Source organism: Equus przewalskii, chromosome X, assembly GCF_037783145.1.
Source record: "Equus przewalskii isolate Varuska chromosome X, EquPr2, whole genome shotgun sequence".
Lineage (NCBI taxonomy): Eukaryota > Metazoa > Chordata > Mammalia > Perissodactyla > Equidae > Equus > Equus przewalskii.
The window spans coordinates 787,501-802,939 of NC_091863.1; the positions used below are offsets into that span (position 1 = coordinate 787,501).

General features: G+C 56.6%; 2 long non-coding RNA genes across 2 annotated transcripts in view; one reads left to right on the plus strand and one right to left on the minus strand.

The window, feature by feature from the left end:
• Nucleotides 1-154: 154 nt before the first annotated feature.
• LOC139080852 (uncharacterized) lies at nucleotides 155-15,040 on the minus strand. Its single transcript, XR_011535676.1, has 2 exons — nucleotides 14,380-15,040; nucleotides 155-1,434 (listed from the first exon to the last, which is right to left on the minus strand). It is a non-coding gene; the product is annotated as an uncharacterized lncRNA (long non-coding RNA).
• LOC139080854 (uncharacterized) overlaps nucleotides 10,591-15,439 on the plus strand; it is a 21,721-nt gene continuing 16,872 nt past the window's right edge. The window contains exons 1-2 of the long non-coding RNA XR_011535678.1: nucleotides 10,591-12,557; nucleotides 12,680-12,752. This is a non-coding gene — a long non-coding RNA (uncharacterized lncRNA). The remainder of the gene's footprint in view (nucleotides 12,558-12,679; nucleotides 12,753-15,439) is intronic.

Genomic DNA, 15,439 nt, shown 5'->3' on the forward strand with positions numbered 1-15,439 from the left:
GGCAACGGATTTGCCCGGGGGGGGGGGGGGGCGTTCTGTTCCCACCACCAGACAGACAGCCTCACCCGTGCCGGGCGGTTTCAAAAATATTTTATTTTCTGGAATAGCCATTAATGTCTCAGCTTGGTCTCGATTGCCTGCCTCCACGGGGTGGGGTGGGGTGGGGTGGGGTGGTGGGTGGGGAGGCAGAAGCTATGACGCGACAACACCGGGGCGCCACACGTCACACCTGCGCAACGGAATGATGGCAGGGTTTAGGACAATGTAGAAAAAGGCTCCCCAGGGTGTGGGTGGACAGGACCGGGGCGGAGGGGGGGGGGGCGGGAGGGTGAACGTTGCTGGACTGCACCGCTGCCGAGGACATTCGTCGAGACGTCCACGCCCCACACCGCGGGGCCCACGGGAGATGCCATCCCCATCCCGCTCGATTTTTAAACAAGGCGGCGGGAAAAAACACAGCACAAAGTCCTGGGCGGCTGCCGGACCCGCAAGGCGACTGTCACCCCGAGGTGCAACTGGCAAAGCGCCCGAGGCAGCGTTTCAGAGTTCCGAGGTGACGAACGCTGGCTGCGTTTCTAGAACTTTCCAGAGCTCTCGTCTTCCACGTGCAAAGTCTCTAGTCTGTGTTGGGTGGCTTATTTCTTCCAGGACACGGTGTCTTCTCCTGGCGACAGACCGATACAATCACCCCGGGGTGGGCGGGGGGGGGGGTGAGTGGCCAGCAAGAATGATGGGGGAGCCCCTCGTGTCTCGTCCCCCGTGAGCGTCTGCTCTGCCCACGGGAGGAAGCCAGGAAGCACTGGGCGTGGTTGGCATGAGTTTTACGGCACGGCTGCGTCTGAGATTAAGCGGGTCAGGTCCCATTCGTACCTACCTCCAACGAGGGGATAACCTGAAGCCGAGTGTCCTCTGGACTCCTCGAGCCGGGAAGGAGAGTCAACGGTCCCGCTGGGCCGCCCCCGCGGGCGTTGGAACCCCTGTGAGTGACGACTACGCACAAGGGAAAGGCCGATGGAGACGTGACGATCAGAGCGGGCGGGCCAGGCGGGCGGGGCACGGATGGCTGGATGGGACCACGGCGGTGGATGGAGGCTACAGACGCCAGCATGGCCCCGGAGGCGACACTGCCCAGGAGTCCTGACCGCCTGGTGATGGCTCGGCGAGATGAGAGACGGAGGGGTGGCCTCAATCGTCGGTGGTGGTGGTCACCCCACCCTTCACCCCCACAATGCAGCTGGGATGGCATGCTGGTCGGCGGTCTCCAGAGAAGGGCCGAGCAGTGACCTCCAGGGATCCGACCCTCCACATTGGAGTCCTGGCCGTCCGGTGGTCCACGGACGGGATGTTCTCACAGCGTGTCGCCTTGCCCCTGGACAACAGGTCAACGGAGGGCTGCACAGCGGCCAGAGTTGTCCGCCCCTTCGGGAACCCTACCTAGATGGAAAGAGAAGGGAAGAAAACGAGGGCGTAAGGAGAGGTATTTCAATGGTGAGCCGGTGAAAGGTAATAGTCTTCAACGAAGTCCCTTCGCCCATCACCCAGATCTTGCACCCTAATGTCACGCTCCAATAGCAGGAGCCAGGGCTTCCGAGAGAAGTGGCTAATGGGAGGACCACGGCTCGGAAGACACGGGATGTTCCTGGAGCATCTTGTCGTTCCGGAAAGTAGGGAACGGTCAAAACACCAAACGATGGGGGGGGGGGGGCACGTAAGAGGGATGCAGAAGCCGAACTGGAAGAGGGAGGTTCCAACGGCCAACAGTTGGAGCGAGAAAATAAAATACTGTTGGATCGTAACCCAAAGTATAAAGTCAATATCCATGAGTCCCTATGGATGCGATAAATGAGGTAAGAGAAATAGATCCCCTCCATGCAGAAGCATTCCAAATAATTCATGTGGATCCTCAAGTGGGTGGAGCTTAAGTCCTCACTCCTTAAGTGTGGGCTGCACGCGGTGACTTCCTCCAATGGAGTATGGGAGGCGGGGGAAGAGTAATTTCACAGTGGAGAAATCTGAGGAATACCACCTGAGCCAGGAGACCAAGGTCAACACCCAGAGCGATAAGTCATGTTGATGGTTTGGGTCCCTGCGATAACACGTGCCTAGGTATGAACCTTTCATAAAACGCGATGAGAAGGGCATCTCCTCTCCACGGTCTTCCGCTCAAAAACCAACCATCCCAGTCGAGTCATGAGAAAACACCAGCTGAGTCTCAACCAAGAGGCACCTACGAAACGCCTGACCACTATTCCTCCAAGTTCTCGAGGTCATCCCAAACAAGGGAAGTCCGAGACACCGTCACAGGCTCAGAGGACCCCGAGGAGATGTGACGACTGAAGTCATAGGGTGTCTTAGACGTGGACCTTAAAAAAAAAGGGCAGGAGGGACATGACCAAGGTGAATGGATGAGTCAAACTTTCCATTCATGGATTCTCCCTCTTTTGCATATGGCGGACCCAACTGGAACAAGGCAAGACCTGGCCACCTGGGGTGTCTGAAGCCCCAGGAGACGCTTGGCGTTGCCTGGTAGGGAATTCTAGGTCCCTACTACTCTTAAGTCACCCCAAGAGGCAACGATCCATTAAGGAAGCAGATTCTTTGGTCGTTTGTAAATCCATTCAGATGGTGTGGGTGTGTCCCCCAACCAGGGATAGTTCAGGTCAAATAATACTACACTTAGAAATTAAGCGCATGGTCGAATGTGGTGATGGCAGAGCAGAGGCTTCCTGCGAGGGAGAGGAATCCCACCAGGATCAGGGCAGGCAAGCGGGAAGACAGTTGGATGCACACACACACACACACACACACACACACACACACATATACCTGTTGAAATGATACTATTTTGATATAGTGATTAAGTAAAATACGTTATTAAAGTTGATTTCAGGGGCCGGCCCCATGGCTGACTGGTTAAGTTCATGCATTCCGCTTCAGTGGCCCAAGGTTCACCATTTTGGATGCTGGGTGTGGACCTACACATTGCTCATCAGGCCATGCTGTGGCGGCGTCCCACATAGAAGACCTAGAATGACCTACAACTGGGATACACAACTACGTGTTGGGGCTTTGGGGAGAAAAAAGAAAAAAAAGAGGAAGATTGGCAACAGATGTTAGCTCAGGGCCAATCTTCCTCACCAAAAAAAAAAAAAAAAATTTGATTTCACCTCTTTCATTTTACCTTGTCAAAGGGCGGCCGGGAAATTTTAAACTACTTATGTGGCTCAGGCTGTATTTCTGTTGGACAGTAGCTGTTCTCCCTGTGGACACCGGGCTAGGCAGTTGGCTGCCCACTCCCACCCCCACTGACCACCAGCCCCTCTGCCTTTGGCAGAAAGTGGTGCAAAGTCTATGCCGGTTGGGATGTTCTGGGACCAAGGCGGATCCGTTGCCCGGGGACCCCTCCCTGTTCCAGGTGGGGCAACTTGGAAGCGGGTGGCTGGTCATCTTGAGTTGGGGGATGGAGTTTGGGGTGGGAGGGTGATCCCTCAGCCTTTCCCAATGAGCATCTACTGAACGGGGTTCCCCCCACCTTGAGTTGCCCCAATTTCCAGCTGGAAAGTCCACGGAGCGTCTTCTAAGTTAGTCCGGTTGGTTAGACACCATCGTAGGCATGACCGACGCACAAGGACGGCCACGCTCCCCAACCCCGGGGTCCGGGTTGACTATTTAATCAACCTCTTGCAATGAACTGAATCCCGGTCAGTCCAAACCAGGCCCCTCCACGTTTCCATCGGTTCTTTCCCCAGCCCGGAATTCATAAATCTAACCCTAAAGAATGGGTGCATCTCCGCCTCCCGTTTACTGTGTCTTCCCGGAGACGGACCCTCCCAACAGGGCTGAGTCAGGCGGGCAATTTGCTGGGGGAATTTGAGGGGTGCAAAGGGTGTCCTTTCTGACGGGCCTTGGAGCCTAGCTTTCCACCCCTGCAAAGCCCTCCCCGGCTCTCAGACGCAGAGATTCTGGAAGGTTCCAGGAAAACGTGGGAATGCCCCAGGAGGGGTAAACATATGGATCCACCCTGTCTCATGCGCCCCCAGCACGGCTCCCCCGGGGGAGCACGAAGAACAGCCATGGGGATCACGGGTCGGCTCTCAACCCCGGACTGATCCTATACCAGGCGTGGTTTTTAGGGTCAGTTTCCAGGTCCGCGACTTTGACGCACCAGGACTTTTCCGGGCTCCTTCCTCGACGTCTCCTACCTTGAATCCCGGAAGGAGAAGCCGGATGGGGAGGATCACGCTGCACGCGCGGCCACCACGGACCTCACTCGGGTGACTCGGGCATCTCTGAGACAGCGACGGCGATGGTACCCACCCTGCAGGGTTTGATGTGTGATCGGGGGGTGTGCGAGGAGGGTCCCCAGAAGTCGCCCCTGCAGGTGGTATTGAGGGGGCGCAGCCTTGGCAGGTGGAGGGAGGGCGGCCCCGTAAGGAAGGCGGAGGTGCTGAGCAAGGATGACGTGGCAGCTCTGGAGGAGCGACCGTGCTGCCGAGTTTCCTGTCACGGGGCACAGAGCACGTGCGTGGGCGCACGCACGCCGGGGTCCATCTCTGCCTGGAACACACCTTCTCCCCAGCTTCCTCCGGAGAATTCTTCCTCGCCCTTGGGAGCTCACTCAAGGGCATGGCCCCGGAGAGCCCCCGTCCCGCCTCCCGCCCTGGTGTTGCCTGCCTTCCTCCTCCTCCTCCTCCTCCTCCGTGTTCCTGCAGCACGGACAGCAGGGGCCGTCTGTCCAGCCCAGGTGTTCCATGGCAGCCTGCCCAGACTTCTGTTCCAGCGCGGATCGAAATGTACCACGATGATCAAATAACCTTGCCGTCCGCCCGGCCAGGAATTTAGACTCTGGGAGAGTACCACACGCAGCTGGTCAACACTGCGGCTCCAGGGACGTGGAGGGAGCTCCCGAGAGGTTAACAAAACTGAGCGTTCTGGGCTGAATTGTGTCCTCCCCTAAATCCATATGTTGGAGCCCTGACCCCAGGACCTTGGAATGTGCCAGGATTTGGAGACGGGTCTTTAAGGACGTGATGGAGGTGAAATGAGGTCATGAGGGCGGGTCCTGATGAGAAGAGGAGATGAGGACACAGACACGCACAGAGGGACGACCACGTGAGGACACGGGGAGAAGATGCGTCTACACAGCAAGGAGAGAGGCCTCAGGAGGATCCAGCCCTGCCCGCACCTGGATCTCGGACATCCAGCCTCCGGGACGGGGAGACCATAAATAAACGTTGAAGCCACCCCATCTGGGGTAATTTGTCCTGATGGCTTTAGCAACCCAACACCATGAGCGAATCGAATAGGACACGAACCGAAATTCTAGTTACGCTGTCCAATACGGTAGCCACGAGCCACGTGACTAAGTTTCAATCAATTCAAATTCAAGGCCATTAGAAAGCCAGGCCGTCAGTGAATCTAGCCACACGCAAGCGATCAGAAGCCACACGTGGCTGGTGGCTCCTGTACTGGACACAGCGGGTCCAGATGGGTCTTGCTGTTCACCCATCCTGTTCTTGGTGAGATTCGGCTCCTCTGAGCCGGACGGAAGGACAAGCTGGTCCAGTCTGCCCTTCTGAAGGCGTGTTCCCCTCCTAGACGTCCCCAGATGGAGGCCCATGGGTGGTGCCGCCATCTTGGAATGACGTCCCTTGAGTTGACTTGTCCATGCTGGGACTACGTAAGTGGGTACACGCGCCCAGCCCCTTCACTGTTCTCCACGGGCAGGAGAAAGCCAGTGCCTGTCGGTTCCCACCCCGTGCTGGCCACCACTGAGGGCTCACCATGTTCCCCCGTGGGTACGTCAACCCCATGCCCCTCAGCTTCCCGGCGGGTGGAACCCAGACAACGGTATTCCTTACAATGGCGCGAGGAATCCCAATGAGTCGCCAGGGCTGGCCACCACTTCTTTTGTTGCAAGTTCATTTTTTCCAGATGCCCTTTTGTCTTGTTCCTCAATTTTACCCATTTCACGTGACCGTCTGGTTTCCTGGAACCCCCTCCCGTCAAGGGCTGACTCCTCCGACACCTGACCTCTTGGAATCTGCCGCTTGGCCAAAAGCATCCTCGTTACCGGATGAACTCATCATTGCATGGCCCCAAAGACAGCAGGTAGATTCCTGGACCCCGTGCACGTTACCTTAGACGGCTAAGGGATTTTGAAGCCGTGATTAAGTGTAGGGTCTTGAGTTGGGGAGATGACCCTGGATCATCAGTTTGACCCCATGTCATCACAAAGGTCCTTATCAGAGGGAGGTGGGGGGGGGGGGTCAGAGGAAGAGCAGATGGTGTGCTCACGGGAGACGGGATCGGAGCGACGCGCGGCCCCCAGCCAAGGAATGCGGCCGCCTCTGGAAGCTGGGAGAGGCCAGGAAGCACGCCCTCCTAGAACGTCCATATGGGACCGGCGCTGTCGACACCTTGACTCTGTCCCCAGGAGACCCATTTTGGACTTCCGGCCTGCAGAACGGGTAAGAGAATAAACGTCTGATGTTTTAGGGCCCGACGTTGGTGGCCGTAGGTCACGGCCGCCATGGGAAAGGAACGCCGATGGGGCGTGGGAACGTGGCCTGGCGTTGCTGGGAACCACATTGGAAAGACGGGACAGTGCGCTGTGGGAGGGACCGTGTTTTCTTTTAGAATTCACTTGTGTCTTCTGGAACAGCACGGTCCCTCTGACCTCTTTGTGAGGTCTTTTTTCCCGTCTCAGAACGGGAGCGGCCTCTCAAATTGGGGCGAGATCGTCCTCCTGGGGCAGTCGGTGATGCGTTGTGGGCAGGGGGCTCCCCCTGTGGCCGTGCTGATCCAGTCTCGAGCCCCCCCGGCCTTCCCAGACCACAGGGGTGAGAAGAGATGACGTCCCACTGCCCCCAAACGCAGGAGCAGGCAGCCGTCCTGCCTAATTTCCGGCCCTGCCCCTTTTTTTTTTTTTCCAAAACGGACTTTCTTTTTGGGTAAAAGCTCCCCATGCGTTTTTGCATGTGGTTCTGTGTTGGATGGACTACACAAAGAAACCGGGGGAGAATGCCGGAAATCATACCCACGCTTCCGACCGACACATGATTTTCGTTTTGTTTCGTTTTCCAGGTTTCATGAAGACGTCTCCAGATTTGCAAGCGTGGTGGTGGTGGGGGGGGGGGGGGGGGTGAGGCCATAAAAAAATCCCACCGGGCAAAAATGGTCCAGATTCATTCCCAGAGAAGGCATCCTAGGTCTTACTCCTCGAGCCCAGGAAAGCACGAGTCAAAAAATATAAGCCTGGACATGTTCACTGGGATAAAAAGAAATCTTCACTCTGGCATCTAACTAAGGGGTAAAGGTGATGCCCTGGAGGGTTTCGAGATTGACGTCTGGGCCTCTCTCGTTTTTGCTTTATTCCCAGAGATGCAGTTGGCTGGAAAACGGCTGAGCGACGTTCCCTGCTCTGGAGATGCCGCCGAGGAAACACAGGCCCCGAAAGAGGTCAGCCAGCCCGGACAGAAAGCAGCGTCTCTTTATAGCACGCCACCCTAAATAAAACCCTGAGCACCTAGAATAGGCTTAGGGGCTTTTTTCTTCTTCCAGGAGGATAATTATTTCCTAAATATAATTCCTCTGGTAAAACACAGTCCTTCCTTGTGGCTTGGCACCCTAGAAACACTTGAAGAGAGGAAAAAAAAAAAAAAAAAAAAGATGGCAAAGAAAAAGAAGAAGAAGAAGAAAAAAAAACATACAGAGTGAAACCTCGAGCTCCTAATTCCCTTTTTTTCCCCCCCAGTGAGATTTTAGGTTCTCTGCAGCGTTGGGATGCCAGGCTCTTGCCAACCCGCCTGAAGGAAATGGACACGATTAAAAGATAAGTGAAAACAAGGAAAGGGTTCATGTACAGTCCGTTGTGAAATACGGCGAGATGCGTGTGGCCGGAATTCACGGTGCTGGGCAAAAATGGGCTGTAAAAACCAGAGTTTAGGGAAAAACTGGGATTAAGGTCATGCCACTGGAGAATTTTGTCATGGACACATCAAAAGAGGAGAGAGGATTATAGCAAAGGGGTGGCATGGGTTGACGGGGGTTCATGGCTAAGGCACACACGAGCACGGAAATGAATAGGGCTACTGACCCGGGAAAGCTTGTTTGCAGAATTGGATGTTGGAAGCGTTTTGTCTTTTGGGAGAAATCGGAGGGAAAGTGTAATAATAGACGTGGGTGGGTCTGAATCACACACCCCACGCGTGACCCGAGGGGGCTGGCAGGTGCATTCGTGTGACTGATCTAGAATTTTTTTTTCCCTAGAAGAAGAGTTTATGCAAGACACCCTGTTTTTGCACCCGTGTGGGGCAGCCTCCATTCTTATGTCTCTTTCTATCCGATACACCATTTTATTCAGTTGGACAGTCATTTATTTTTTGGTCTTGGAGTTTTGGGCTCATGGTTGATAACGTCCAACTTCCACATTGTCGTCATCCTCATGAGACTGGGTCGATTGGTATCAAAACATTAACAGGGGTGCCAGCCCCGTGGCCCAGTGGTTAAGTTCGCACACTCTGCTTTGGGAGCCCAGGGGTCAGCAGTTGGGATCCCAGGTGTTGACCTTACCCATCGCTCATCAAGCCATGCTGTGGTGACGTCCCACATACAAGAACTAGAAGGGCCTGCAACTAGGATATACAGCTATGTACTGGGCCTTTGGGGAGGAAAAGAAAAAAGAGGAAGATTGGCAACGGATGTTAGCTCAGGGCCAATCTTCCTCACCAAAAAATAAAAAAAATAAAAAAATTAAAAAATTAAAAGATGAGATATTGGGGAAAAGATTACCTCGTTTTCAACACAACGGTCTTCACGCTTCACAAACGTGGTGACAACACAGCCATGAGGTGTGATGGGCCAATGCATTCCGTTTGGACCCTCATGAACTGCACACTTTGAGGACCCTTTTTGTTAACCGTGTCAACCCATTGTCCCCAGTGACCCTCCCGTGATCGTCTCGGACGACTGGTCTACCTACGGCTCCCATCACCGGATTCATACAAACACCACCACTGCGTGCGTGCGCTTACAGGTCTAATGAAACACAGGAGGCGAAGACACATGGAATGGAAGGTCTGGTCTGGTCAGATGGTGGGAGAGAGAAAAATGACCTGCGGGCAGCCACTGCTGACCCCCGGTACCCTGGCCTTCACATCCTACCAGACCCCAAATTCACTGACCCAGAAGAAACCTCCGCAGCGACACACCCCACTCCCCGACCAACAGCATTTTGCAAAACTCATGTGAAACCATCTTAACCCCACAGGAGGTGCTTAATAAATGCACGGTCCTTGCTCTCAGGCCCTTAAAAACGCTATTTGGGCGGTAAGCGTGGAATTCCCAAAAATTCCCCAAAGAAACGGCTCTTGGACTTATGCACCCAGACGGCGCTGGACCTCTCCCTCCGGAAGGCCAGCCACCGATCTGGAGCATCCTGGGTGTGGCCTTTAAACCATTTCTGGAATTCTTCCGGAATTGTCTCCACACAGCCGTCTGGCTCGCACTCTCTTGAGCTGAAAGCCGCATTTAGGAAATTGGTTCCTAAAGCGACTCCCCGACTTGGCTGCGAAGGAGGCGTCCTCGGTGTTTCCAAAAGTCCTGGGCTCGTCCGCCTGGGAAGGCCCCGGGGTGGCATTACTGGAGAGCTCAGGGGCCACGAGAGGGCCGCCCGGCGAGTGTCACTAGACCAGATCCCTTGGGGGGGGAGAGAGTAACTGATGGAAACAGGATCTTTTCGGAATTGGAACGGCTCAGAAGGCACAGAAGGTGTTTGGCGGCTTCCACAGGAATGTTTTCCTCTGTGGATGCGCCGTTTTGTTCCCGTTTCCGCAGCCGGCGTCCCAGCCTGGGGACCCGCTTTGCAGGCGGGAGGACGGGGAGAGAAGGCAGCCCCGTCTTCACTATGTCACTGCCCCGTCCCGGTTCAAATGCACATCTATTTTCTCATCCCCTTCTGTCCACGGGACTGGGATTGACCCGGCATCCTGCACCCGAAAGGTCAGCCCCGGACTGGCTTTCCCTCATCCGTCAGCACCCCCGGGCCTCGCTCTCTTTCTCTCGTCTTTCTGCAATGTCCACGTGTTTCTGGAGGCATCCGCGGTGCAGACCAGCTTAAACCCGAACATCTGTGGAGTGGGGCTCGAAAAACTTGCAAAAAAAATAAATAAATAAATAAAAACGTGCAAACAAAAGGCTGCTGCCATCGGAAGAGGCTTCGTGACGGTCTGACTAAACATCCTCTGCCTCTGTTGTGTTCTGTTGTTTGAAACTGAAAATAGCTTCCGAAGCAAGAAAAAGATACCCCCCCTCCTCCGCCACCCCGCCACCCCGCCGCCTATTCCTTCTGCCAGCATCACCGATCTTGAATTTTAAAATGTGTGCTGCTGCCCAAGGATCTTGTCTTGCAAGGAGGCGGACTTGAGGGTAGTAAGACCGCCCCCCACTTTTTTCCTTTGCCTCTCGTTCTCCAGCTTACACGTCTCTTCTGAGCAAAAACTAACTGCCAAGCAAGCAAACACCTCCGGCCCGCTTCTGGGGCAGCCTGTTTTTTTGCTTTTTTTTTTTTTTTTTTTTTTTTTTGCTGCTGAATCGTAAGTTTTAGGAAGTTCTCTCTTATCTGATCGATGACCAGCCTCCTGGTCGGCGTCGTCTGCTCCCTGTCGGTCTGGGTGCTGGATGTTCTGTTTCCCTTCACGTGAGGCTTCTGTGCAGGGCAAATTGACTCCATTCTACCCGCTATTCTTGCAAAAGAAGCGGGGGGTTGGGGGTTCCCAGACTCTTTGCCCCTTTGGGGACCCTCCGGGTTTGGGAAGGATGCGGGAGACGCATGAGGGCAACTGAAGGAGGATGATTTACATGACGTGAGATGCAAAGCACCATCGACTCAGGGCTCATAGAAACACTCTCAGATTCAAAGACAGAAAGTCTATCAGGACGTTGTAATGAAATAAGTATTTTCCTTGCACCAGAAACCTAACTTAGAACTTGCAAAATGTACACACGTTCTTGAATCATTCCTTTTCAGTTTGTAAGGCTGGTTGTCACTACCAATGAACTAATGTCGACATTAATTGCCAAACTGATTGAAAGAGGTCCAAAGTTTCCTTTTCTTCGCTGGAAATCTGGGTGAGCAGTGCCTAGAAATATACACGAAGCAGTTATGCATTAAAAGGAAAAACTTAAGAGAAAAATATTATTCCTGAACCTTAATGGAGAGCTGAAGATAGAAATGCAATAGAAAACTCTTTCGAATGGAAATGCAATGGTCGTGAGATTGGACTTACACACACACACCCCCCGACAAACACACGCGTGCATGCATGCAGGTCCATGCACCAGAGCTCGGAGACGGTTGCTGATTGACTTTCTGTTCTTGTGATCTTGGGGAAGTTATATAACCTTTCTCTCTCAGCCCCATTTTTCTGTTCTGTAGAATTGGGATAATCATCATATCCATGTTGCCGTTTGGAAGATACAAAGCAACGTAAATAATATCATTTTAGCTCCCTGCCTGGGACTCAGTAACACGCTCTGCAAATATTAAATACAATCGTTATTTATAGGAAACCGTGGCAGCGAGCCAGTCCACTCTGTACTTGCTGCCCGTAGAGAAGGAGGAAGGTGATAAGACAGATATTTCTGTTTTGTCACACTGTTTCCAGCTTTCTGAGACTTCCTTCTACCTTGAAGCTGGGTTCACCTGACGGAACCCCCAAGGATGATCCTCAGTGCACGCCAACGTCCTGACGCAAATGGGCCTCCCACGGTTTTTAGGTACGAAATACCCAAATGGTCACCATGATCTCGCGGCCCGCTTGGAGAGCTGATGGACCAAGACGTGCACTGCTGGACGGAAAGGGGACCGGGGCTTTCCTTCCACAGGAGCACAGAGAGGTCTTGAGTGTGAGAGGGCTGTGCCCATCTCCAGCCCGAAGCTCCAAGTGTGCGTCTGTCAATTCCAGAGACGACTCTGAGCTGACCGGCTGTGTGACCTGGGGCCAGAAAACGCCTTCTCTCTGCCTTGGCTTCTGTACCTGAAATGAGGATGGGAGCGATGACCCGGCCTCTCCCCAGGACGGAGGCATAGGTTTGGAAGGACCCAGGATTGGGAAGGCCTTTTGTCGGTCACAGAGAGCTGTGTGGACGTGAGTGGCTTGGATTCACTTTGTCTAAAGGGGGCTGGTTCTATTCGGGGGTCTATCTACTTGTGGGGACCACTGATTCTTGGCACGAGTGTTAACGAGCTGTCCACTTCGTGTGTGCCTTGCAACCTGAATTCCGGACCCCACGTTTCGTTCTGCTTCTGCGAAGCCCCTTTGAGCCGACGTGGGGATGACTGCTCAGTAGGGACAGTTAACTGGATCATTCACAGAACCCACATGCACGGGGCTGGCTGCTAACCCATGGGAAGATTTTTCTCTGGGAAACTGAATAAACGTTGTTCTTTTGGGATTGAAATCCCACGTGAGAAAAAAAGAATCAGAGAGAGACCGAGAACACACACGTTGAAGAAGTCACCCGATCGGAATGAGGTCTCAGCCGCTGTGAGCACGGTTAGCATCATTCTCCGTGTGGCCCGACCATCGGCCGGATGAAAATATCCTGGATGGTGTCAGTTATGTAATTTTTTTTTTCCACTATTTTCATTGTAACCGTGTTTTCTGGTCCCTCCCAGACATGCCCCACTAGTCACCAACGTCCTCCCAGATGCTCACCCGACAATCAGGCGTCTCCTGGTTCCTGGCAGGGTAGGTGCTGGGGATAAATTTGGATCCTAATTCCCGTGCTGTGTGTGGGATGTGGATGCGGGCAGCTGGGTGGCCTTTTCTCCTCTGCGGGACGACTTCTCAAGGCACCACATGTCGGCATGTGACCGTGGTGCTTTCCTCCTGTTTCTCCTCGGCTAATTCACCGCATACCTGCAGCTCAGTGCTTTGGAAATTTATCAGGAATATTTGTCCGTTCTGTTTGCCAGAGGGTTTGTTGTTGTTGTTGTTTTTTTTTTTAGGACAAATCTTAGGCATCTAGGACTTGAATTAGGGGGTGGGGGGGGCAGGTCCTTTTAGAGATGCACATGACATCTGGGGAGAGCATCTATGCAGCCAGCACCACAGAATGCCCTAAGAATGCATTCCCACTGAGAATACGGGGCGGTGGGGGGGGGGGAGGGGGGGTCCTCCAAATTTCCTCTATTCTCTCAAATCGTGTTGATTATCATGAAAACGGGTCTGCCCTCCTCACACACTGGATCCTGGGGACATGCCTTTCATGCCGCAGAGGAATCCCTCACTGTCTCAGCCCCCGATTTTAACCGCGAGAGGAAAAACCACAGGCGCGCAAACCCTAATCACCCCACATCAGACAGTCTGGTCCCCTTGGGTTTCGGAAGATTCCCGGGGGGGAAAAGGAGTCTCCGTGTTTGCAGGCTGCTTAACCCCTCCAGGGGCTGGAAACGGTGGATGGCAGGAGAAGAAACGAACATGATTTGCAGAAAGCAGGGCTCCAGCTTGGCCAGAGCAGAGGCGAGCCAGCCGGGACCCAAAGATTCCCCCGGATGCCCTGATTACGGCAGGAAGACGTCCCGGCTCTCTGCAGATGCATAAATTGACAGCCTACTGAAACTCGGTGTTTTTCCTCACAGGTTCTTTTTTCGCAGAGGAAGGTTCAGACGGACGCATTTTTCTTGCTCACGAGACATTTATTTAAGTCCCAAACTTGCTCGGCACACTTGATGGAGGGCAAAGCTTCATTCGGGTCCCGTCCTTCTCTCTCCTCCGGGGCAGGGACCAGGGGGCCTGGGGGCCTGGGAGGAAGCCCCCTTCCCGAGCTCTTGCGCCCCTCGGGGGAGGTGGGGAGGGGGGGTGGGCGCCTGGGAGTGGGAGGTGGGTGCACCAGCCTTCCGACCTGTTTTCAATTACTCGCTGGAGGTGTCCCTTTGCGGCGGATGCGCTCGGCCCCCCGCGCCGCGCTCACCTTGCACAGACGCGCGGGCAAAGGGTCGGGGACCCGGCAGCGAGCGGCAAGCACCGGGTCCCCGGGAGCTCGGTCCCACTCGGCCCCTGGCCGCCGTGCAGGTGGCGACCGAAGGCGGGAGAGCCCGGCGTCCTCCGACCCGAGGCGCCCCGGCGGGCGGGACTGGCAGGGAGGGGCCCAGCAGGCCGGCGCCCGGCCCCCCTGCACGCCCACCCACCGCAGCCCGCCGCCGCGTGCGCCCGCGCGGGGAGTCCGGGGCGCAGCGCCCACCCCGGGGACGGTCCCGTGCCCGGATCGCGCGCCCTCCGCGAAGTTGTGGCTGCACCCCCCCCCCACCCCACCCCACCCCACCCCACCCCACCCCTCGCCCCGCAGGGCGGCCGCCGGAGTGCACTCACTCACCCGCTCTCCCCGGTGCGTCCCTGAAGGTCAAGGCCAGGGGGCGGCGGCGAGCGCGCGGCGGGGCCCGGGGCAGGGGGGTGGGGAGGGGCGCCGCCGGGCCGCCCAGCCCCCATGCCCGGCGCGGGGGGCGCCCTCAGCGCGGTGGTCCCCGGGGCCCGCGGCGCTCAGATGCCGTGGTCGCAGTCCACATCGCGGCAGATGTACCAGAGGATCACGTACAGGATGAGGAGGATGGCGAAGATGAACAGGGCCACCAGGATCGCCTTGGTCACCGGCGAGATGAGCGACTGCATGGCCCCGGCGGGGCGCGCGGGCGGGCGGGGGGCGCGCGGGGGCGCGGGGCGCGGCGCTCACGACCCCCGAGCGCGCCCGGAGCCCCGCGCCGGCCCCGCGCCGCATCCGCAGTGCTCCGTGCCGGGGACGGCGCCCGCTCCTGGCGCTCACCGGGCCCGGCGGCCGCGGGGCTGGGCGGGCGGCGCGGGGGGCGCGGGCGGCGGGCGGGCGGGGGCGGCGGCCATGGGCGAGGACGCGGACGCGGACGGAGCGCGAGGAGGCGGCGCGCCCCGGCAAGTCCCCGCAAACTTGGGCGGCGGCGGCGGCGGCGGGGGGCGGCGGGCGCGCGGTGACAGGTGGGAGCCCGGCCCCGCGGGGCGCAGCGCGCAGCCGTCCGCGGGCGGCGGGGGGCGCGGAGGGAGGCGCGGCGGCGAGCGCGGGAGGGGCTGCGGCGGGCGGCGTGGAGGCGGAGGCGGAGGCGGAGGCGGGGGCGCGGAGTCGGGGGGGGGGGGGCACCCGCCGCAGACCCGGAGGGAGGCGCACGACCCCTGGCGCCTCTGCGCTGCCCCGGGGCCCCTCGCTCCACCTCCCCCTCGGCCGGGCTGTCTCCTGCGTCCTTCTCCCCCATGCCGGCCCCTCTTAGGGGCTCCCCTTTCTTTCCTCTTTCCGGAGCCCCCACCCCTCACCCCGCCACTGGTGCGCTGCTGAGATGTAATTACAGAGGAATTGGGGGGGGGGGGTTTGGTGCAGGCTGACGGACAGGCCAGCCGCTTGCTTCCTCCTCAGT